The following is a 23,304-nucleotide window of genomic DNA, read 5'->3' on the forward strand; positions in this document are numbered from 1 at the left end:
AAACCCTGGCCCAGTTGCCGGCAAGCAGACCCTCTCTAGCCAACTTCTTTACTCCACGTCATCCCAGGAACTGGCTGGCTCTCTCCATAGCTCACCCATCTCAGTTGCCTCCTCTTTTCCTCTCAAACCCAGCCCTCTTGGTAATATTGGATTGGCCCACTTTCTTGAAAGCTGATTATCTATTTGCATAATCCTTCCCTCTCAGAGTTGCTAGGGCCTCCGTGATAAGCTGATGGGCCAGGGCAGTCAAGCAAATTATACTCTTTATTCCGAACAGCCGTTTAAAGTGAGGGAAATTATTTTTTAAAGAAAACACACGCTTTATTTTCATCTCCACATTCCTTTTGACCAGGAGCGTCATGCCAGTGTTGACTGCACTAGCCTATGCCTCCTGGAATACATAGATCTTTATTTTACCAAACTACAGCAGGCAGAATGGAAGTCAGACCTATGGAAGGTCTTCTTAATATTAATAGTGGAGAGAATGTATATGAAAGCCCCTTGTAATGGCAATACATTACTCTTTATATATATAAACCATATTTCCACCTGTCATCTAATTTTTTTCCCCATCCAACACTATAGACAACTGGATAGGCACTTTCCCCATGTGACAGTGGAGGCTATGGAGGCTCAGAGAGACCATATGTCAAGTCATGGCTGGAGTGGAAACTAGAGCTGCTGATTAGAGTTTCTAGGATGCCTGATGCACTGAGCTCAATTCTGGCCAACAAACACTTAGCATCTACTCACTGTGTGGCAGAGGCACCAAGCTACAGCCACAGAAAGGCTTGAGTACAGTGAATTTCTACTGCATTTCTACTGTGCATCAGGTTCAGACACTACAACCTGGAGTATTTAGCCCGGAGCACAGACATCTACAAAAAGGGGGCTGGAAGAATAGTCAAGAGGAAGGCATCCTTTTCCTTGAGCCTCTTCTCTTTGTCCAGTACTGGACAAAGGATAGCAGGACATGGGAAACTTCTCCCTCCTCCTCATGAACCCTTCACCTGAAGTCTTCTGAGGGCCCCGTGGGCAAGGGGCCTCCTGCTGCAGTCTCCCACTCACTTAAAAGTGAGTGATGCTCTTCATTGATCTGAGGCAGGGCTGCTGGCTGCTGAGTTATATTTATACAATTTGTAAATCATCCTGTCAGGTCCTCCTGAGAAACCCAGGCACCACTGTGCAGGAGGTAGAAGCCTCTGTTGGCTTCTTCAATTCCTTTAGGACAATTGCGCTCCTTGGCACTCCCCAAGTTTTTTGGCTGCTTAAGGTGACCTACCAAGGATACACAAGCAAAGACAGAAGGGATGGGAGAGGGAAAGAGGCTCTCTTCTTTGCACTGGGCTTTGTTGCTCTCTCCAATATCTCTTCTAGGGAGTGTTTGGGGATTAAAGGGACTTCTGTCTACCACCCTGCCCACTTCTATTCTCTTCTCTGTCTAGACTGATTAAGGAGCAGAATGTCCCAGAGGCAAGAGAAGGGACTCAGTAACCACCAAAGGTAAGGTGGACCCTGTAGCCTTTGGGGCTCCAGCAACCTTGACCTTGGCGGTTGGTGCTTTTAGCAAAGCCAGGCAGGATGGTAGAAGGAGGACTGGATTGGGAGTCAGGAAACCTGGTTTTAGTCATGATTTTTGTCATAAGTACACTGTTTGAGCTTGGGCATGTCTGAGCCTCAGTTTCCTTGTGTGTGAAATGAAGACCCTATGTAAGAATGTTTAGGGAGAGAATCCTTCCTTAGGGTGGAGGCGCGATACAGTAAGAGCTCAGACCTGCATTCAAAGTTTGGTCCTTGCATTTTCCAGCTGTGTAACCTTGGGCAGTTTGCTTCACCTCATTGAGACTCAGTTTCCTCATCAATAAAATGGGAAGATATTTCCTTCCATGTGATCTTGTGAGGAAGGAATGCACAGCAAAGCTGAGTTTCTCATACAAGGCTTAGCACCTAGTAAGTGTGCAAAAGTGCTCATCTCTCCCCTTCCGCCAAATCCAGTTTCCAGACATGCTTTCGGCAACTGAATCTGAAAGAGTAACCAGGCTTCGGTGCTCATCTGAGTTTGATGGTGGACAGAACCAGGCAGGGAGCCAGGTCCAGCCCCTTTTTCCCTCCCTCTCCCTTTGGCCTCTGCTGGGCCCTTCTGAAAGCAGGCAAAACACGAATACATATTAAAATAAATTAAATGGGTTTGGCCACTGGGCCTTTAGGTGAATAAATAAATCAGTAAAAGGAGAAAGATTACTCTTAGGTTGGGCACCTGCCACATCCCCTCGGGGCTGAGCCACATGACTGAGGCCAGTTTATGAGAGAAATCTTAGCTGGAACTTTGGAGCCAGGCCAGCTTGGGTTTGCATCTTGATCCTCCCTTTGAGCATCTTTCTGATGCTGAATGGGGCCACTCTAAGTCTCAATTTCTTCATCTGTAAAATGAGATCCATACCCATCTCACAATGGTCAGGACGAGAAAGAAAGTCACCATGAACTCATTGTGGACAGTAGGTGCTCACTACAGGCTAGTATTCCACCCTATCCCAGAATCATAGAACAAATCAAGGTCATTCATTTTAACTGCAGAGGATAAAGAAGAGGTCTGAAAAAGGCCACTGGGTTTGGCCCCCATGAAGCTCCTGTTGGAAGGCAGTCCACCTACAAATGCCTTTCCTCCGCTCTTTGCCTCCCCAGAACCTCTTGCATTCTAGTCTTCACTCTTGTCTCTTCATGGGGACTTTTCTCCTGACATTTTATAGAAAGAAGAGAGAGACAAAAGTGTGAGGGATGAGGCTCAAGGAGGAAGGGTGTGTGAGTGTGTGTGTACACACATAGGATGATGAATTGTACACACATGTGTAGGCTGCAGAGAAGGAGCCAGTGGGTGGAGAGAACTTTGAGGTGCAGTGATGCGAAAGTCAATGAAAAGATGAGGCCCCAGCATGTGTAGGCAATGGCGGGCTTGGGAACTCAAGTGAAGGGCTCACCGTGGAAAGGAGCATGAGTTCTTGGACAGTAGGGGCACAATGGTGTTCTGGAGATGTGTGTGTGGTGACAGACAAACCTGGGTAAAAACTCCAGCTCTGTAACTTGCTAGATGTATGGCATTTGTCATGTCCCTTCATCTCTCCAAGCCTCAGCTTTCTCCCTTCTTGAATGGGTATAAAAATGTCCCCCTCATCAGTTTGGAGAGGTGGTAGATTTAAGTCAAGGCTAGCATGGTGCTTGGCACTTGGAAGATTCTTAACAAATGTTGGCTCCCTTTCCTCCTCATGGCTGGAGAAGCACACAGAGGATGAGCGAAGATGTGGAGAGGGGCAAACAGGAGGGACATTGAGGATGGTCCGAGGAGAGTGAAAGCCCAATGTCTGTGGAGGGAAGGGGCAGGTGGCTGGTCCAGGGGCCAAGGCCAGCCAAGAAGCAAGAGGCCCAGAGATGGTGGCAGGAGAGCTTTGCCTTATCTTTGTGCTGCGGGGTGGGGGAGCCTCAAAATTGGAGCTTAGCCGAGGAGGGTTCTTGGCTTCACCAGGAAATAATTCAGAGGTAAGCCAATGGTGTTAGACAGTGACTTTTATTGAAGCGGCAGTGCTCAGCAGCCGCTGAGGGAATGCTCCTTGCAGAACAGGGCTACCCCACAGGCAATGCACCCAGAGTCATAGCGCAGAGGCAGTTGTGCCCTCCTATTTATACCCACTTTTAATTACATGCAAATTAGGTGTGAATTATGTGACCATTTCTAGAAAAAGGGTGGTGACTTCCAGGTCATCAGGTCATTGCCATGGAAGGGGGCAGTAAATTCTGAGTGTTGGCATGGCAATGGTAAACTGACATGGTGCACTGGTGGGCATGTCTTATGGAAAGTTCCTTCCATCCAGTCCCTGTTTTAGCTAGTCCTCAGTGTGGTCCAGCATCCGAGCCCTGCCTCTGGAGTCCAGTCCCACCTCCTACCTCATTTGGAGCTTTTGCACAGTTGCCATAGGAATCCATCCTGGCCTTGGCTAGTGGGGGCCTTGTCCACTTGGAGGTGATGGGGGCCATCTACCTGAGGGGAGGTATGCAGAGTGAGGGAGCAGCAGATGGAGCCTAGATGGGGGGGGCCCCGCTTTGCCTGGAGGCCAGAAGTGACTGGAGACATTCTAATCGGTCCTATCTCTTGTATTCTGATTCAAATGGAGCCTGGGGCTGCTGGAGCACCCAGCTGGGGACCCCAGGGAAACCCAGCTTGCTGTTCCTCCTCCCACTTCAGCCAGGCCAAGCATCTCTGGCTGCACCTGCTTCAGGAGGATGCTTGCAGCAACTAAATGAGAGGATGCATGGGAAGCCCTTAGCACAGTGGCTGGCCTATAAAATGTTTTCCAGAAATGTCATGCAAGAAGAGAGAAGAGGAGAAAGAGAAGAAAAGCCAGTCAGGGGTCTTAGGTAGGAGATGGGACTTGACTCCAGAGGCAGGGTTCGGATGCTGGACCAAACTGAGGACTAGCTAAAACAGGGACTGGACGGAGGGAACTTTCCATAAGACATGCCCACCAGTGCACCATGTCAGTTTACCATTGCCATGCCAACACTCAGAAGTCACTGCCCCCTTCCGTGGCAACGACCTGATGACCTGGAAGTCACCACCCTTTTTCTAGAAATGGCCACATAATTCACACCTTAATTTGCATGTAATTAAAAGTGGGTATAAATAGGAGTGCACAACTGCCTCTGCGCTATGACTCTGGGTGCACTGCCTGTGGGGTAGCCCTGCCTGTGGGGTCTTAGGTCTTGGCCCTCTGGGCCAGAACAGAAGGACCTGGTACCTCTCAGAACTCACCCTCACCATCAGCGTCCAGAATGTGTCCCCGCCTTAGCCTTGAAGATGCCAGAGGAAGTGGAGAGACTTGGGTCTGTCCTAGGCAGGGTTTCCCCTGAAGCCCCCCCCACCCCTCAGACAAGGATTTGAGTACAAATCATGTATTTTGGAGGTGATGTCAGGAAGTATTGTCAGGGGAGTGTGGACATGAACCAGCAAAGGGAAGAAAGCCAGTGAAGTTGTAGCACTGGACAGGTGGGGCTCAGCTTCACCAGGGAGCTCTGGAAGGTGGAGTAGAATGGAGTTGCTAAATCTCCAGTGTGTGTAAGAATCACCTGAAGAGGCTTCTGAAACCTTCCAGAGCCCCACCTCCGGAGATTCTGATTCAGCAGGTCTGGGGCGGGGCTCAAGAATTTGCATATAACAAAATCCCAGGTGCTACTGATGCTGCCAAATTGGGGACCATACTTTGAATAGCAGTGTAGACTACACCTCTGGGTTAATCCCCAGCCCACAAAGGGATGGGGAAGCTGGAGTATTTATCCACCCACTCCGCATCTGTCCTTGTTGAGGGCTGCTTCTGGGGGTATGAACTCTGGAGGTTCTGGCAGCCCAATAAAGAACCTGAGGCAGAGAGTGCAGTGGATGGCAGCAAGTAGACATGTGAGGACGGATGGGATGAACACTGTGGCACCTGCTGCAAGCTCAGAGGGTCCGGCTTTGAATCCTGGCCCTGTCATCTATAATTTGTGGGATTTAGGTAAAGTCTATAATCTTTCCAAGCCTCAGTTTCCTCATTGAAAAGATAGGGATAATAATTCCAACATCGGTGTCATTATGGAGATGTAATGAGATTAATCTGGTGCGAGTGCCTGGCACATGGTAGATGCACCATAAATGTTTATTGCATCTGTAGCACCGCTGTTCCAGGATTGGGATGAGAGAGGTCTGGTTCCTGGAGAGAGCTGGAGGCTGCAGGCTGGCACAAGCCCTGCATGAGTCCATGTCTGCTTGGATCCTTGTTGCCTTGATAAGTAAATAATCAATTGAGAGAGATTCTTCCTGGGTGCTAAGAACCAAGTCCTTTCCATCTGCAGCCATCCAGAGGCAAGCTTTCCTAGAGACCTGGCCTCACGGGGCTGCCTGCGACCTGGCATGTTTTCCAAGGGGCTGGTGGGGCAAGTCTGCATTTCCAGGGGTGGTTGGCAACTGCAACTGCACACTGGATGCTGTGGGAATGGAATGCATCAGCCGCTTCCACTTCCCCACCCCAGGGTAGCTGCCAGCCCATTCTTTTCCCTCCCTCCCTTGAGTATCTGGGGGATGGCATAAAAGGAAGCATTCTGGACATCCGCAGGATGGGGCAATTGGCACCTGCAAGACAAAATCAAGAAGTTCAGGTGGTGGGAGGTCGTGCAGGAAAGAGGAGAGGCCAGTGGTGAAAAATATGGAGGGCCACTTGGGGGAACAAAAGAACAACAACTCAGAGGGTCAACCATATCACACTGAGTTTTTCTAGTTTATAATAGCACTGGGGATTTGGGATGTAGCATGCTACTCAGAGCCAGTTTCGGGAAGGACTCTTACTGCCTGGGAGCCGTTTGGCTTTCTCAACCTACTTACATCACTGCTTGTGAAACGACAGTGAGGTGAGCCTGAGCAACGGGAAGAAAGAGTGTGGGGGTCTTCCAGCCCCACCCCCACCTCTACTAGGCACGCGCCCAGCACCATTGCAGTGTAATGGGTCCAGTTTTGAACCAGGCGAATGCACATCTGAGTTTCAGGTTCATTTCTCCCTCTCAGTCGCTGTAGGATCTTGGGACTCCAGCTTTTATTTGCGATGTGAATCTATTCAGTTATCTCTGGGGTCCTTTTTGCTTACAGCTTCCGGATCTTAATTTTGGGGAGGTCTCTCAGAACCAAACACTTCTCCAAACAAGCAGGTTTAGGGAGAACCCAGGGCACCCTTCTCTGGCAGCATCACCCAGAGAGGTTGCGAAAAGTGCGGATTCCCGGTTCCACTGGGGCCCTGCAGAGTCAGACACTCTTCCTGTAAAACCCAGGAATTTTCGTCTTTCACTGCATGCTCATCCCCTGTGAGTCTCACACTTATTGCATTTTGAGAAATCCCGTGTAAAAAACAAGAAAATTTTCTCGTCTTCCTTCTCTTCTGTAACCAGTTAAACAAAGCCACCCAGCCGGGCCAGGTCACCTGATGCTGGTGCATTTAATATCTAAGTGGAAGCAACAACTCCTCAAAAGGAACAGTTTACAATTGCCTGGGATAAAACCATTTTCTTTTCAATCTTCCCTGGAAAGTGACAGATAATAACCAGCCTGGAGATTGTAATATTATTAGGGCCAAAAATAAAATAAAACCCCTTAACTGCTTCCTCTTACAGAGAGAAGCCAAATAGTTCTTCAACTCATTTAAATAAAGTGATTGTTTTCCTTGCTTAGTATCTTAAATTCCCAGGAGCCTGCAGTCCCCTCCTTCTGTATGAGGGGATGGCCCTATTTTCCCCTCTCTCATCATTTCTCATTTCCCGAGAATCCCGTTAACACCGGCAGCAAGAAGCCACGCATTTATGAACCACTTTTAGCATGCTTGCTTCCTGTCTGGCCCCCAACCCTTAAATTAAATGAGATAATACATCTGGGGCATATAGAACAACTTCTGGCATAAAGGAAGTGCCCAACTCATGTTTATTGTCATTATTAATGACATTTGAATACCATGATTCTGGTCTCACCAAGATAGCCTGTGCCTTCAGACAAGTCATTGCACACTGAGCCTTAGTTTTTCCGGTGGTGAAATGGGGAGAGAACACAGGGACAGAGGGAGCCCAGAGCAGGGATTATTATGCTAGAATCTCATTACAGGAGGACATGAGGGCAGACAGCCCCTAGGCAAAGGGGTTAGAGTTCTTAAGGCCTTGTTATTTCCTTAACATACCTACAGAACATACAGGAGCTATGTCTGCCCCCAGACCAGTTGGTGCTAAACGTAGCTGAAGGAATCATTGAGTTTGACCTAAACCTCTGTCCTTCTAGGCACTTCGTTCCAGATGCTTCTCTGAGGACAATTTACCTCCTCTATGCTCTGTCTCCTCTTATCAGTTGTGGTGACTTAGATGGCTCCTGTAACCTTGACAACCCTACCCTTCCCCTTCTCTACCAAATGAAGAAGACAGGGCCTGCTTTGCAGGGCCATGGTGAATATTCCAGCCAGCTTAGGCTCAGGGCCACCACACGGCGCCATCCCACAAATGGCAGCTATTACAGTGGTCACGAGCATGATGTCACAATCCCAAAAGCTCTGATAAATGAAAGATTTATTTTATTTTATTTTATTTTATTTTTGTAATTCACTGGATGAGAAAACTGAACCTGACCTGAACTGACTTGAACTGACTTGGTGGCAAAACCCAGTCTGGGTCGATGGGAGGATATGTGTGGTATTTGTTTTTCTCACTTAGTATCACCATCCAAATGCGTCACTGCAGATATATTAATGTGAGTGATTACATAGTGATTCTTTGGACCCCAGTTGTGTTGTGTGATATATTGAACAAGCCCCATATCACCTTTCAGAAGTAGGGTTCAGCCTGAGCTCTGGGACACATCTGGCTCCAAGGGTTCGGGATGGTGGTTGTGGAACTAGTGTTAATGTCAGGCAAAGATTCTCACCTCTGGGTGTCCTCTGGGTGTTCCTCCTGCAAGCTTCCATTCTGGGAAAATTGTTGTTCATGCAGCTGCCTCCTCACTCACCCCTGTGCATAAAATCCAGCTCAAACCTATCCATCTGGGTACACCTGCATCCTTGGGGAGCCCCTTTCTTGGAGTGCTCAGTCTCTATCCTATCGCACTGCCCACGTGCCCCTACACCAGTCCGGTTTCCAGGCCAATGCCTGTGCCCATCAGGCCACTGGAAGGGACAGCGTCCTCCCTGCCTGACCTCCACATGCTCGCCTTCCCCCATGTGGCACTGCTGGCTGAATGCTCTGCTCTTCACGCCAATTTTTGGCACCAGAGCCACACAGCCGGGATTTCAAAACAGAAAGCATGCATTTCCTAGGCAAGCCCGCTCCTTCCTTAAGCTCGCAGGCTGAGGAGCGGGCGAGGTGCAGCCAGTGGGCTCTGTCCCAGCGCCTGGGCCTTCCACGGGCATTTTCTCCAGCAGGTTTTCCTCCTGAGCCATAGAGATTAAGAGCTTGGAGGTGCCCAATGAGGGAGAGGCTTTTAGGGATTTAATGCAGCCATGATGAAGCCAGGAGCCAGGGGCAAGGGGTTCTTCTCTATCAGACTGTGCAGATGAAGTGGGAATGCCCCAGAAATTTACCCTGCAGGCTCTGGAATAGCAATATTATTCTGAATAATATTGATCACTTTCTATGCGTCAGGCTCTGCGTTGAGTACCCTACATGAACTATCTCATTTAATCTTCATAAGACCCTAGGAGGTGACTTCCATTATTATTCTCATTTTATAGAAGAGAAGAGAGGGTCAGAGAGGCTAGGTAACTTGTTCTAGGCCACACAGCCAGTATATATGGTAGAGCCAGGAGCTGATCACAGGCAGTTGGATTCAAGAGCCCAAATTCTTGACCATAGGTGTATCTGTGATCTATTACCATGAAAATGCTGTGTAACACTTGGACACAGAGCCTCAGTGGTGTACAACAAGGGGCACTTTTTTGCTCACACATTCAGGTGGATGAGCTAGGTCGCTGTGCACACTCATATGTCTGAGAGCATTTGACCTTTGGCTGACCCAGGCTGTCCTCACTGGGACAACAGGAGTGACCAACTCTGTCCCATGTGTCTCCCATCCTCCAGTGGGCTGGCCCAGCATGTACTCATGGCAGTGGCCCAAGAACATAAGTGGAAACTTGCTAGGCCTCCAGAGGCCATGCACTGTCACTCATGCACTGTCACCTCCCTGTTGGCCAGAGCATATCACATGGCCAGCCCAGGTCCAAGGAGCAGAGAAACAGATGCTGCCTTTTTAGTGAGAAACCCTGAGTGTGGACCCAAGAAGGCGTGAAAATGGGAACTATTTTGCAATTCACTACATGACACAGGGAGCTTCACAGCCACATTGTGCACCTATGTCCCCCCGGGAGACAAGAGGGACCACCTGTGAGTCTCATGAGCCTGGATTCCACCTCTGTGAGCTCCCAATCAAACTGAAAGGGAGACCCAGCTAATAGGGTCAACACTCCCTGCTTTCAGGAACTTCCAGGACTAATAAGGGAGACAACACTTGACCTCCAGGAGAGGCTAGCATGATGGAGGAGACTCAGTCTCTGCCCTTGGAGAGCCCATGGCCTCTGGCTGTGGAGAGGTGTATGTATATAACTCAGGCTCAGAGAGCTCCCAGTAGGACAGGGTAAGCATTGACCTTGCTCTAATGGGAATGGGTTGTCTAATAGGTGAGGTAGGACACTGATATAAGCAGAAAATAAACGTCATTGTACACTGAGGACCAGCTGATTTGGGGAGATACAGAAAGAACTTATTCAGGAGAGTCAATTTGTGTGGGCATTTTGGAGGTGGTGAGGTTCGGCCACAGTTAAGGAAGCAGAAGCAGCTCTCAGCTGGACAAGGATTAGAAGGTGAGCATCAGGGTGCTCAGGAAAACAGGATGTGGGGAGCTCATTTTCCAGTTCCTTGGCCTTTGATGGAGACTCTTCTCTACCCTGCCCTGGCCTCCCACTTAGGCCCACCCTCTGGCAATATCCTAGATTTCCTCTGCCTCCCTCTCTCCACAGCAGCCACTGTGGAAAAGGACATTTCTAGGCTCAGAGGGAGAGTGGAAAGAGGTTTGGAGAAAGGCCTCAGGCCTCTTTGAGAAGCCTGGAAAAAGGGGAGCATGGAGGAAGGGGGAGAAGAGGGTAGCTCTGTGGCTGGACCTGGGACTTTCCCAGACACTGAGCTATCAGATCACGGGCCCTAGGTGGAGGCTGCATTCGTTGGACCATGCCTGGGTCCACCGTCAGCGTTGGAGGAGCTCATTCTGCAGCCCGTGTCTTCTAGAACAGGCCTCTAGGAGAGAAGGAACTGCAGCCTGCAGGCCAACTCCGGCCCACCACCTGTTTTGTAAATAAGATTCTGTTTGAGCACAGCCATGCTCATTCACTCATGTATTGTCTACAATAACAGACTGAGTAGTTGCGACCTAGAACATTTGGCCCGTAAAGCTTAAAATAGTTACTGTCAGGCTCTTTACAGAAAATATTTGCCAATCCCTGCTCTATCTAGAACAAAAGCACCACTAGGGCAGGGATCTTTGTCTGTTTTATTTGCTGCTGTGTCCCCAGTGCCCAGAACTGTGCCTGGCACATAATAGGTGCTTAATCAATGGATGCAGAATGCAGGAATGAAGGACTTGGCCTCTCTACAAATCATGTTTTCAACCACACGGAGCAATATTACCCAACCCCTTTGTTTTAATATGCTTCGACTGATCATTTTACAGATGGCAAAACAGAACTTTGGGAAGTCAAAGTGAGCAGCATTAGTCCTCCAGCCAGTTGGTAGCAGAGCCAGCTCTGGGACACAGGACTACTGACCCACAGGGCAGGGCTCTTTCTGCTGGACATGCTGAAATGCTCCTCAACAGCTTCTTACCACAAGGTAGCCTGCACCATCAGCTCGGAGGTTTTCTCCTCTGGTGTTTGGTAAAAGATTCCCAGTTGCTGTAAGTGCTTTTGGGCTGTGGCTGGGGGTGTCAGGGACTCCTGGGTCACAGGAAGTGAAGCTGAAGCCGAGATGGGTCCCAAAGACAGGTCACCAAGCTTACATGTGATATGTCTGGAAAGACACCCAACCCCAACGCAGGTGCACGGTGAAACCTGCAGCTGTGGTTTTCCTCATCTCTCCTCCAGTCCTAAGGTGGTCACAAATGTGCCTTGGGAGTGGGGGAAATTGTCAGAACTTGCAAAACAAAAGGCAATGTATTCCTCTGCAGATCCAGAAACAGATAAAAGGGCGGGAGGAATCACACATGTAGTTGGTCTCCCTCCTGAAGGTCTCCAGGGTTGGGGAAAGGGCTGAGAGCTGTCCCACAGGCTTATCTGGATGGAAGGCAGTCTTATGTCCCACATGTGACACCAAAAGCAGGACTCCCTCATCCCTGTCCTTGGCAGATTCTACAAGTTGAAACATGTATAGGACAGGCCCACCTCACTCTTCATGATAGCTCCCAGGTATGTTGTATAGTAAATCCTGTGCCTGTAACAACAATTCAGGGCAATCTCTTTCCTGAGCTGGTCAATTGTTCTTGATGTCCTCAGCTTCTCGTCCAAACCTCTTAGTCCAGGAGCAAATGAGCTCTAAACAACCACATCACATGGGGCATAGGAGGAGCTGCTATTGGAGGAGGAAGTGAGGCTGCAGCAGGTTTGCAGACAGAGGGTCCCTGGGGATTGGGGTGGCCGCAGGCTCTGATGGGATCCCACAGCATCTGCAGGTGAGGGTGGCTGCTGATGCCGATGAGACTTGGGGTGATCCACCTGGGGAAGGTCTTGGACAAGTGTGATGCCCCGAGGGGCCATTTGGGCATTTGCCTGAGGCTTTAGGGTGACTGTCCTTTCTCAGTGGATGCAGAAGGATCCAGACAGCCTTGATCCTGTGTCATTGGCATGGATGCAAGTGCTTGAGGAGGACTTGTTGGAGGAGGAGGAGGAGGATCAGCATCTTTGAATGAATGATACGTTTACAAGGAAAAGCTTACTGTGGGCTCCCCTCAGCCAAGAAGTGGGACTGAACAGAAGGTCTTTTCTTGGCCCAGAAGTTCCCTAAAGTCCAGAGTCTGCACCTCCTGCTGCAGAGCTGTGCCTGGGAGCTCCATAAGAGTCAGAGCTGTGTCTCCACCATCAGTCTGATGATTCCTCAAGACCAATAAGTATACATGTGCACCGGACCAGCGGCTCCTAGTGGGTGGGTGCTAGATACCCCCAGTCTGAAGCACATCTCCCTCATCCCTCCAGCAGCAAGGTGAGCCCTTCCTTGCTCTCCGATGGTGTTCTCAGACCTTTCTTGCCCCACAGGGCCCATTGAGAAAGAGCAGAGTCTTCCAGGAAGGCAAGGGAAGCCACTGAGTTAGGAACTGGAATTTACCGTGTGACCTTAGGCAAGTCCTTTTCCCTCTCTGGGCCTCAGTGTCCTTCAAACAAAAACCCAGAGGCTTTTCCAGTATGTTAGAAGCATCCTTCCGGTTCTGTCAGCTCCTGCCATGTGCCTTATGGAGGTAACCTGCTAAGGGCTCTGCACCAAACACTGCCCTTCACCCTCATGCTATCTCCCCTTCTCAAGGACCCCAGGCCCCGAGGCAGAGCCAGGTGGCATCTTTGCACTTACACTGGCTGACTCTACACTAGCTGTTTTGCTCCCCATTCTGCCTTCACAGCATTTCTTGTGGTTGAACTACCAGTCTTGCAGGGAAGCAAGATGAAGAGACCCCAACCCTGCCTGCCGTCCACTCACTCTCCAAAGTGCAGGGAAACAGCTCCTTTGAAGACCTCAATTTAAACAAGGGAGAGAACAATTCTGAGATTTTCTTCCCACTCTCTTGGCTCCATCCCTTATAATGGTTTCCTTCCCAAGCCCCAGATATTCTGGGGAGGGAGAATGGGCAGAGGATGGGGGCGGGCCTGGATGACTCATGCCCTGCAAGGTTCTGCCAACACTCGGCATCTTGTCCTGCTTCATGCCTCTCCAGGGCAGCCTCATGCAAGAGGGAGCCCCTGGTGTCAGAACTCAGGGAGAGGGCACATGAGCACCAAGCTGGCACCTGGGCGGGAGGTGTCCTACACATGCAGCTTCCTTCTCTGTGCAGAGCATCTGCAGCAGGACTCTTCTTGGAAGCTCAGAGCCCACCATTAACTAGAGACCAGATTTCTGACCAAGGCCATGGAGGCGGCCATGTCGGCTGCCCTGAAAACTGCCAGGCTCCGTGACAATGGGCTTCCTGCCCTTCGTGCAGACCCCACCAGTAGAGGGGGGTTCTTCAGCCTCCTTCACATCAGTGTCCATCAGAGGTTCAAAAAGAAAAAGAAAACTACCCAAACTGGTGCCTTCGAGGCTGTCACTCACTCTCCTCCCTACGAGCCAGCCGCATGTGTGATTTGACGCACTGGTAGCATTTCTGCAAATTACACATCATTCTCCCCACTGAAGCCGCACCTTTGACTGCTGTAATATTTACCTGACCGTGCAAGTAATTTTCAGGCTTCACTTAGTGGGTCACTGAAGCATGGAAGAAAGCAGAGATGGCGTTGACTTTGGACAGCAGGCCCAAGAGAAGCTAAAATGTTATGAGAAGGTGTCCTAATGGCTCAGACAAGCACAGAGACAGCTGCTCGCAGAGCTATGGGCAGAGGAATGGTTTTCATGGTTCTCTATGAAGCATTGTCTCACTGCTGCTTACATGCCTCTGATGATGGAGAGCTCACCACTCACCGTAGACACACCATTCCATCTCTGAGTGCCTCTGACAGTTACAAAGTACTGTATTGACACTGATGGTATCCGTCATCCCATAACTTCAACCCATTAATGCTGTCTCTGCTTCATGGGTGATGTAGAATTAAGGTGATCAGCTCATTTCGACTTGCCCAGATGTTTCCCAGTTTTAACACAGAAAGCCCCACATCTCAGGCCTCCACTTTAATGAGTAACTCAGTGTGGTTTGTCTAAACCTATCCAGATTTTAAGTCTGAAAGTCCTGCATCCTGGTAACTCTCTCAATCGCAAGCAAACCTGGCCTAGTGATCACCCTACACAGAAAAATCTCTGTCTGAAAATCTGAAAATCTTTCCTCCTCCATCTGATAGGCTACCCAAGGTACAAGTGCTGTTGCCATGATTCCTCCTGCCCTCCCTTTCCTAGGCACCCCAGGGAGGCAGGAAAGATCAACAGGGAGCATCAGTGGCTGGTCCTGTCTCTAGAAGGAGCAACGTGGTGGATGGGCCAGACTCTGTGTTGGGCTCAAACCCACCTGTGCCACTTCTCAGCTGGGTGGCCTCGGCCAAAGCCCTAACCCCTCAGGGCTGTGGAAGGGTGTCAAGGAGATTCTGGGTAGGAAGCCCCAAGACCATGGGCGAGTAGCTTGCATGGAGGACTGCACCTTGAGAAGCTAGGGATGGAGTGTGGCTAGTGATGGACTAACAGGGTGTCACTGAGAGGCAGGGCAGTGTGGCAATGGTCATAGCCTGAGTTCCAAGTCCACTGTATTAGTCCATTTTCATGCTGCCGATAAAGACATACCCGAGACTTGGTAATTTACAAAGAAGAAGAGGTTTATTGGACTCACAGTTTCATGTGGCCAGGGAAGCCTCATAATCATAGCCTCACAATCACGGCAGAAGGTGAAAGGCACATCTTCCGTGGCAGCAGACAAGAGAGAAATGAGAACCAAGTAAAAGGGGTTTCCCCTTATAAAACCATCGTCTCTCGTGAGACTTATTCACTAACACTAGAACATAATGGGGGAAACCGTCACCATGAATCAATTACCTCTCACCGGGTCTGTCCCACAACATGTGAGAATTATGAGAGGTACAATTCAAGATGTGATTGGGGGTGGAGTGGGGTGGGGGGACACAGCCAAGCCATATCACCCACTCTGCCACCTCCTGGCTACATGAACTTGGGCCAGTCACTTCACCCCTCCAGGCTTCTGTTTCCTCATCTGTGTGGTGGGAATAAGAGTACTACTTCATACTAAGGTAGTTGGGAGGATCCAGTGAGCAGGTGCACACAGGGCACTTAGCACATGGCCTTAGGTGAGTTCTGAGGAAACGGTCGCACCTCCACTCTTGTCATTGCTGCTCTCTACGTCATTACGTTGATGCTGCAGATCCATCACCTATGTGACCGCGACAGCCCCTTCTTCCATTTTCCAGCTTTGGAATGAATGGCTTGGAAGAAGCTGGATCTCTTAGTAGGTTGAGTGTGTCCCCTCGGCTCTTGCCAAGGGCCTGGCTGCCCTGGGGTGGTGGAGAGGGGGCTTCTCAAGCCTCTCACAGTCTTGCCCACTGGACAAAAGAGGCATTTTAATTCAAAGATGCACTTAACTTTAAAGATCCCTCCCCCAGAATTTTCCCCATTTGGCCTTTGGCATGCATTCAAACCCCTCAGATGACAGAGATATGTGGGAGGAGACAATAAAACCACAAAAGCAATGGACAAGGGGCCCAGTCTCTGTCCACTTTATACTCAGGTGGGAGCTGGTATCTTTCTCCATTACTGGCCAGGTCTCCTTGCCCCCACTGGGCCCTCCAATCCGTTCTCCACTAACAGCCAGATAGATCTTTTAAACACATGAATCAGGTCAGTTTACTCCCCTGCTCAAGACCCTACAATATCTTCCCATTGCAGTGAGATGAATATTTAACCTCCTTGCACCAGCCTTTAAGTCCTTATATGATCTGATCCCAGATAGCTCTCTTAACTGAGAGTCCACTGCTGTCTACCTTGCTCACTCCACGTCTGCCATACCTTTCTCTTCTCTCAACAAAACAAGCTTTATTCCATCTCAGGGCCCTTTATTCCATCAAAGGCCCTTTATTCCATCTCAGGGCCTTTGCAGTTGCTCTGACCTCTGCTTGGCCAAGGCTGGCCTCTTCTTATCATTCAGGCTTTAGAGAAGCCTTCTCTGGCCCTTAACATAATCCCCAGGTCATTTTCTTTCCCCTCATCCCCTGTGTGTTTTTGGTTTCTTAGCAATAATCACCACCCAAAACCATCTTTCTCTTTAGATTTTGTAATTTGGTCTCTTAGTACAATGTATACTCTCTGAGAGCAGGGTCCATGTCTCTTATAAAGGGGCATGGCACTGAGTGATAACTACTGACTACATTATCACTTCATTCTTGCCACAGCCCTGGGAAGGAGGCATCGTATTCCCATTTTACTGACAAGCAGGCTGAGGCCTCCAGAAGTTAAATGAATGGGTTAAGTTGCACAGTGAATCAGTGGTAGAGCTGAAATTTAGATCCAAGATTGTCTGACTCCAAATCCTGCCTTTTTTTTTTTTTTTTTTTTTAGATGGAGTCCCCCTCTGTTGCCCAGGCTGGGTGTAGTGGCATGATCTCGCCTCACTGAAACCTCCACCTCCCAGGTTCAAGCAGTTCTCATGCCTCAGACAGTAGCTGGGATTACAGGCACATGCCACCACGCCTGGCTAATTTTTGTATTTTTAGTAGAGATGGGGTTTCACCATGTTGGCCAGGCTGGTCTTGAACTCCTGACCTCAAATGATCCACCCACCTCGGCCTCCCAAAGTACTGGGATTACAGGCATGAGCCACCACGCCCTTTCCTTTCCTTTCCTTTCCTTTCCTTTCCTTTCCTTTCCTTTCCTTTCCTTTCCTTTCCTTTCCTTTCCTTTCTTTCCTTTCCTTCCTTTTCCTTTCCTTTCCTTTCTTTTTTCTTTCTTTTCTCTTTCTTTCTGTCTTTCTTTACTTTTTTTTATTCACTCTGCCGATAAAGTCCTTGCTCTCTGGGGACAACAAAACAAAACACAATCAGATCTATAATGAAAAGCAAATGGGATTTTTTTGTTGTTGCTGTAATAACACCAAGTGTTTGTTCAAAGCCAGGTAAAGATTTTTTTTTTAATATACTGGGTGATTTTTTATTGGACAGTTTCCTTATAATAGAAACCAACACTAGACTCTTGAAATTCCTCTCTCCCAAAGGAAATAAACTAGGCCTCCTGCAGACGAGGTGGGAGGGAAAACATGCGCACAGCTCTCACTGGGACCTGAGATAGGAGCTGCCCATGCTACCTCTCAGGCTCTATTAGGACCCCAGTGCCTAAGTCTAACTCCTGGGTGTGGCTGAAATGCACCTGGCCTGGGAGTTTGAATCCCAGCTTCGCCACGAGTCTGCTGCTCTATGTGTTGGGGGAAATCACTCAGCCTGTCTGATAAAGACACCTACCAAGTCAAAGATGAGTCAGGGGCTCACACGGTCCAATTAGAAGGAAAGAATTGTAAGTGTATGGCAGAGCATTTGGGTATTGGCTAACTTGTTTCTTTACCCCATTATTATACTAGGACTGGAGATACACAGTGTTGGGCAAAATGCTTCCAGCCCCTACCCTTCTGCAGTTTATAGCCAGGTACATCAGGTATCTATGACAAAGGCCTATGAAGGCTATAACTACACCTTCTTGCTCAACACTCCAGCCCTTGTGCCTATCACAAAGCTAGCCTCTTAGCTTGGGCTCAATACGTAAATATGTACAGGTTCCGGTCAGGTTGGGCAGAAGAGGAGAAACTGAACTCTTCCTGGAGAGATTAGGAAGAGCTATTGACCTGAGTCACAAAGAATGAACCAGAATCAGACAGGTAGATGAGGAAAAGAGGGGCTTATAATCTAGACTAGGGGTTGCCTAACTCTGGCCCACTGGCCAAATCTGGCTCACCATCTGTTTTTGTAAATAAAGTTTTATTGGAATACAGTCATGTCCATTCATTTCTGGATTGTCCAGGGCTGTTTTCATGCTATAAGAGCAGAGCTGATTAATTGTGACAGACACTGTGTAGCCTGCAAATCCTAAAATATTCACTATCTGCCCTCTTACAGAGAAAGTTTGCTGTCCACTGATCTCGACAAAGGAGTCAGGCCAAGGAAAGGCCGAGATCTCTTCCTTGCTTAGAATTAGAATTGGCCACCTAAAGACTGGGCATGGTGGCTGACACTTGTAATCCCAGCACTTTGGTAGTCTGAGGTGGGCGGATCACTTGAGGTCAGGAGTTCAAGACCAGCCTGGCCAACACAGTGAAACCCCATCTGTACTAAAAATATAAAAATTAGCTGGATATGGTGGCATGCACCTGGAATCCCAGCTACTTGGGAGGCTGAGGCAGGAGAATCGCTTGAGCCTGGGAGACAGAGGTTACAGTAAGCCAAAATCAAACCACTGCACTCCAGCCTGGGTGACAGAGTGAGACTCTGTCTTAAAAAAAAAAAAAAAGAAGTGGCTACCTAAATTGTGTGGCCCAATGCAGAACGAAAACAGGGGCCTCGTCTTAAAAACCAATTAGAAATTTCAAATTTCAGCAGCAGAGTCTTAAACCAACTGCAGAGCCCTTGTAGGCACAGGTCTTTGTGCAGCTCTTGCAGGCTCTGGGCAGAGTTAGAAGCTGTGCTCGTGCTCTTCTCTGGGAAACCACACTAGGAGTAGATCTTGGAGGCAATCCTGACACAGGGATCTAAGCTGGGGCTTGGCGTCTCCAATCCCCAAGCCAAACCTCCAGAAAGAACAGCCTCAGATCTACTCCCCAAACCAAGGGGATGGAGAACTGGCGTTCCCGTCTCAGCTCTCCCGTCTCATTGATGGAGCCTGGCTGTGATGAGAAGCAGGGTGGGTCCAGCTCCCTCTCCCACCAGGAGTGTCTTGGTGATGAGACATGCAGCAGCCATAAGAAGACACATGGCAGTTTAATGGGACCCTCTCTCTGACTGCTCCCCCATCAGACAGTTCCCCCATGCTCACCTGGAACTGTCTGATGGGGGAGCAGTGGGGAAAGGGACCTCGCTTCACCCAACTATGGGACAGCAAAATGAGAACAAGGGCTCATGGAAACCTTCCATGCTAGGTGTCCGCTCAACCCCAACCCCTTAGATTCCTGGACTAAAGTCTGTGTCATCTGTCCTTCCATTGCACAGACACCTGCAGGAGACAGGAAGCCAGATGGAAATGCAGCCAAAGTCTTTATTCCCCAGCTCCTCCCAGTGGGGCCACTGAGTCCCTCCACCCAAGCTTTTGGGTGGAATTCTTCTTCAGCTGCTCCTCTCTTGGATTCAGGGACACCTCCCACTCTTTGCTGTCTTCCCTTTTCTCCTAAGAGGACTACAGTCCCCACTGGTCCCTGCCCCAGTGCTGCCTCATGCCTCTTTGGAATTCCTCAGCCCTGCCCATATCTTCGTAAATCATCTTGGAATTAAGGTCTTCTTATATATGATCTTTTCATGGAACATCTGTTTCCTGCTGGACCCTGCCTGGCGCAACCATCTTCCCCCAACCCAAATGGCTTCTGTCAAATAGAGCCTTGTAACAGTCAGATGGAAGTTGCATCCACACTTCCTGTTGCACAGGTGGGTGCTGAACAGGGCTCCTCCTTGGCAAGAAGTTGACCACTGCTCTGGCTGAGCAATTCTAATGCTTCCTCTGGTGTCCACTGGGATCACTGGGTACTATTCAGTGGGCGGCTGATCTGGTCTGCAGGGGTCAAGGCAGCTTCACCCACCTGCAGGCATGGCTGGAAGGCTGGCTCAGCAAGCTCCTCCTCCTTCTCCAGGTGGCTTCTCTAGCACCACAATCAGATGTCTTCAGCAGCAGCTCAGGGTATACTTGTTCCCAGAGCCCTGAATGAAAGCTTCCAGCCCCTAAGGCTTGGGCTTGGAGATTGGCACACATCTGCCATGTCCACCGATTGCATTGGTCAAAGCAGTCTCCAAACATGTCTAGTTTCAAAGGGAGAGATCATAGACCCCCCCCCCCACCCCTGCCATCTCTAATGCAGGAATCTCAAAGAATATGTGCCATCTTTCATCCACCACACATTCCTTCCTCTCATTGTCATCACCTTCTTCATTTGCTGAGAGCTGGGGTCACAAGCCATTGTATGGAGCCAAATTTGTCCTGCAGATTGTGTTAATTTGATCTACACTGGGGTTTCTGTTTTCAATTAGATGATTTGGACCTGCATCGACTCCCTGTCTCAACACTGGTCCCACCCTTCCCGCTGTCTGCCAGGGGCTCACTCCTTGGCTCCTGGGGCCATCGTTTGGTGGTCCTGGACTAACAGGTGCACGGGACCAGTCGGATGGGCCACACACAAGGACACTCATACATACAAATTATCAGGACTTTTATATAACGCAGCTCTCCCAGCCCAATTTCTGGAAATAAATGCTGGTTCAACAAATGTGTAGACCTTTTCTGAAGTCTCCAAGATGGTGGTGGGGAAAGAGGTGGGACTGAGAGACCCAGGGGCCGTGTTCTTGTCACCGTACTGCCTTGAATAGATCGCCTTGAATAGATCGCCTGGCCTCCCTGGGCTGTTGCTTCTGCAATGTGCAGAACAAAGAAGAGACATCACCCCTGCATCATGCAGGAAAAAGGCTGGGGTCACCCCAAGTTTGAGGCCCAGCTCCTGCCTCTTGTCTTGGGCAGATCACTCCATCACTCTGGCCTCGATTGCCTCCTTTGAAGATTGGGGCCATAACGTGAATCCCGTGGGGTGGTTGCAAGGATGAAATACAGTGCCAGGCACGGAGCACTTGGTCCTGACAGGCCCTCCTGTACACTCTGATGCTCTGTGCCTGCGTGAGGCCTTCAGAGGCCAAACTCCCCCGCCCTAGCTGAGACTCACTCACCTCTGTGTCTAGCACAGGGGCTGACACATAGTAGGTGCTCAGGGAACCCTTGTTGGATTGGACTGACCCTTTGTCAAAGCAGTAGCAAGAGAAATGAAAACATGTGACTTTTTTTTAAAAAAAGAAAACTTGTGCAAGAATGTTCTTAGCAGCTTGAAGCATAGCAGAGCCCAACTGGAAACTGTCCAGGTGCCTTTTAACAAGAGAACAGCTAAATAAACATAGCGTCTCCTTGACACGGAATACTACTCAGTGATTAAAAGGAATAAACCATGGTACACACACAGCAGGGGTGGATCTAAAAAATATTATGCTGGGAGAAAAGAGCCTTCCCTGGAATCTACATACCATATAATTTGTTGATACGAAATTCTAGAACAGGATAAAATGTGAGAAACTGATCAGAATAATGATCATCTCTCGGGTGAGGTTTGGCTGGGAAGGAGCGGAGGGAATTTTCTGGAGTAAGGGTAGTGTTCTGCATCCTGAGAAGGGCTCAGCTTACACTGGTGCATGCATTTGCCAAAACTCAAAAAGAACTCTGAGTGGTACTCTTGAGATCTGTGCAATTCATTGTATGTAAATTTGACCTCAAAAGAAAGGAATTGTAAGTAAATATTGAACTCTAAATAGAAGGTTTAGGAGTAAACTGTACGGGTGTCTGCAGCTCACTCTGGAAGGCATCGAATAAATAAGGGTGTGTGGCTGCATCGAAAGGGATGAATGGAGGGTGCGGGGAGATATGATAAAGCAAACATGGTTGCATTTATTTATTTATTTATTTATTTTATTTTATTTTGAGACACAGTCTCAATCTGTCACCCAGGCTGGAGGGCAGTGGCGCGATCTCAGCTCACTGCAACCTCTGACTCCCAGGTTCAAGCAATTCGCATGCCTCAGCCTCCTGAGTAGCTGGGATTATGGGCGCCCCCCACCACACCTGGCTAATGTTTGTATTTTTAGTAGAGATGGGGTTTCACCATGTTAGCCAGGCTAGTCTCGAACTCCTGACCTTAAGTGATCTGCCTGCTTCGGCCTCCCAAAGTGCTGGGATTACAGGCGTAAGCCTTTTTTTTTTTTTTTTTTTTTTTTTCTGAGACAGAGTCTTGCCCTGCCACCCAGGCTGGAGTACAGTGGCGAGATCTTGGCTTATTACAGCCTCAACTTCCTGGGCTCAGGCAATCCTTCCACTGCAGCCTCCTGAGTAGCTGGGACTACAGGCACATACCACCACGCCTGGCTAATTTTCTGATATTTTTTGTAGAGATGGGGTTTCACCATGTTGCCCAGGCTGATCTAAAACTCCTTTGCTCAAACAATCTGCCTGCCTTGGCCTCCAAAAGTGCTGGGATTACAGGCACGAGCCACCGCGCCCAGCCCATGTTCACATTTTAATTGTGGAAGCCAGGTAATAGGTATATGAGTGCTTGCCTTAAAGACTTTTACACTTTCCTGCATGTTGGTAAATGTTCATAATCAAATGTTGGGGGAAGAAAACATGAAGCTATAGAAATAAGTAAGCTAGGGCTTGTCTCTGAGCCTCATCTGTAAAATGCAGACAGCACTACCCAGATGGGCATCCCTGGGATCAAACGAGAAGCAGTGAATAAAGAGGAGCCCATGGGGAACTGGCAGGAAGCAACTTGATTCTTCTAAGCAAGCGGGGCCCCACCTCCTCATTTGGACGTCAGCTTACATGTGACCTTCTGAGGCTGCCCTCCCCTGGCCACCCATCTCTTGTAGCCATCACCCTATGTTAATGTCTGCATGGCAGTTCTCTCTAGCTGATACATCTCTTCCAGCTTCTGAATTTAAGGTATCTGTCTCCTGACAGTAGAATGTGGATTCAAGGAGAAGAGGGACATTGTCTTATTCATGGCAATATCCCTGGCACATAGTAGGGATGCAGTAACTCTTTGTGGAATGAAGGAAGCAATGAGTAGGGCCTGCATATGCTCTAGCGTAACCCCTCGAGTGCAGAATTATGCCACCCAGAATTTGCCTATTGTTAACGCCACCACCATAGAACAGCAGGAAGAGAACTTAGCAATCAGCCATCCCCTGGGCCCCATTTAACAGATGGGGGAGACAAGGCCCAGAGAGGGAATGCAAACTTCCCAGCATCCAC

General features: G+C 49.1%; 1 protein-coding gene across 2 annotated transcripts in view; it reads left to right on the top strand.

Moving 5' to 3' along the window:
* Positions 1-23,304, top strand: part of IGSF21 (immunoglobin superfamily member 21) — a 276,852-nt gene that overhangs the window by 138,584 nt on the left and 114,964 nt on the right. The window contains exon 1 of one of the 2 annotated variants that reach the window (XM_030805091.1): positions 22,523-22,591. The exons of the other annotated variant lie outside the window; for it this stretch is intronic. The gene's annotated coding sequence lies outside the window, so the exon portion shown is untranslated. Of the gene's footprint in view, positions 1-22,522; positions 22,592-23,304 lie in introns of those variants that run through there. 2 annotated transcript variants of the gene reach the window in all.

This window comes from Nomascus leucogenys, chromosome 24 (assembly GCF_006542625.1).
Source record: "Nomascus leucogenys isolate Asia chromosome 24, Asia_NLE_v1, whole genome shotgun sequence".
Classification (NCBI taxonomy): Eukaryota; Metazoa; Chordata; class Mammalia; order Primates; family Hylobatidae; genus Nomascus; species Nomascus leucogenys.